This window comes from Echinococcus granulosus (assembly GCF_000524195.1).
Source record: "Echinococcus granulosus chromosome Unknown EG_S00046, whole genome shotgun sequence".
Taxonomy (NCBI): Eukaryota; Metazoa; Platyhelminthes; class Cestoda; order Cyclophyllidea; family Taeniidae; genus Echinococcus; species Echinococcus granulosus.
Window position 1 is genome coordinate 143,085 of NW_020170426.1, and position 1,714 is coordinate 144,798.

Genomic DNA, 1,714 nt, shown 5'->3' on the forward strand with positions numbered 1-1,714 from the left:
CCCTTCTTCCTGGCGTGTGTGGTGTCCTACAAACGCCATTGAATGAGCAGCGACGTCATAGTGTGCAGTCGGATGGCGAAAGTACAGGTGTGCTTGGCATTTTGCACTCCTGAATGTTGAACAGCCTTATTTGTGCATCAAGCAGCGTCACATATGCGTGACATGTGCAGAAATTACTAGTAAAGATACGCTCTGATCCTCAAATTCCACCGTGATGACAGAGTGAAATAGGCTCCTCAATTCACACAATACACACTGTGACACTGTGGTTTCTTTTAAGGCACTTTTGATCGGGATTGCAGTATTTTTGGTGATGAATGGGCCGGTTAATTGCAAATTCCACAGCGTAATGAACCATTACGGCCATAGTGATGGGTTAATATCCTTTGCAGCGCCTTTTCTGACCTTCTAAACATCCGCAGCTTGGAAATGCAATTCCAATATCAGTAGAGCTAAATGAAATTTTACAGTACACATCTGGAATTCCATTTATCACAGCCTGAACGTAGAGCAGTCAGCAGACATTCGTTAGCATGCAAACAGTTAGGAAAATTGGCTTTGGGCAAAAAGGTGCGTCCGCTCTTACATAATGTGTAGAAAAGGTTGACAAAGAGGAGGAAGTGGCATTAATTACGAGGGCATAGCAGGCCACATGGTGCGCATGAGAGATACCTGCCAGATGTTGATCAAGAAGCCACCCTGTCCCACGTTTAGACGGTATACACCGAAATGGGAAAAATCAGAGGGGATAACAATTTTTATTTACCTAATGGGCTCGATAATGAAACAACTGCCCGCATGGATTAGCAAGTCAGTAGTGAGATTATTTCGAGGAGTCAGAAGTAGTCTAAGTCGATTGGAGGGCCAAACCTTTTTTTCCTTTCTTCATCATTTAGGTGATACCTTTAGCCCTTACTAGGCATTCTAGAGTAACTCGGACAGTCACAATCCGGCCCGGTTTTAATAGTATAAGGTACCGACAGAGCAAAACGCTGCCTCTCTTCAGAGCAGCACATCTACTTTCCGCTCAGCGCTGATAATTTAAGAAGCAAAAAGAAGTGGATTACCGGGGTCACTGTGACATCTGAAAGTCCAGAAACAGAGGGCGGAATGACGGGCGTTTCATCGTCCGTGATTTTGATGGATTATAGCCCACCTAATTAACCTAACTTTTCCAAATTTTGAAAGTAGAGAAAGCGGGAAGACTTGAAATGCTCCAATGACTTCAGTAATTCCACCACTATACAAGAGGGACAATTGAGTAGTTAATACGAGTTACCATTCTACGTAGTTTTCCTCTTTAACTTAAAGAAAAGATACTGGAACTGACAAAAGCAAAATTTGCTTTACTAAATAGATCAGAAAATAAGTCACTCAGTCCTCATCTTCCACAGCTTTTTCCATTTTCATTTGTTTTGCAAAAAAAAGGCAGACACACGAATGTACCAAAAATGAGTTACAAAATAGTATCGGAAACCCCATTTTGAAAAAATTACCATCTCCCTTTAAAGCCAACTATTTACCTCCAAAGTCAAAAGTAAGTATCCTAACCTAATTAAGATCAAAAAGATCATCTTTTAAAAATATCTCAAGCCAAAGATGACCCAGCATTTGCACTCATCATCCACAAGCCGAGTCACACGTCGGTAATTTGTGCAGTTTACATTATCTTTGAGCCCGGAAACAGAGAGAAACCACGCCCTCCTGCACCCAA

At 41.8% G+C, this 1,714-nt stretch overlaps 1 protein-coding gene across 1 annotated transcript in view; it reads right to left on the minus strand.

Annotated features, from left to right (window-relative positions):
• The window catches only part of EGR_05792 (hypothetical protein), a gene marked incomplete at both ends in the record, with an annotated part of 13,642 nt that overhangs the window by 2,983 nt on the left and 8,945 nt on the right, over nt 1-1,714 (minus strand). The gene's annotated exons all lie outside the window — the stretch shown is intronic.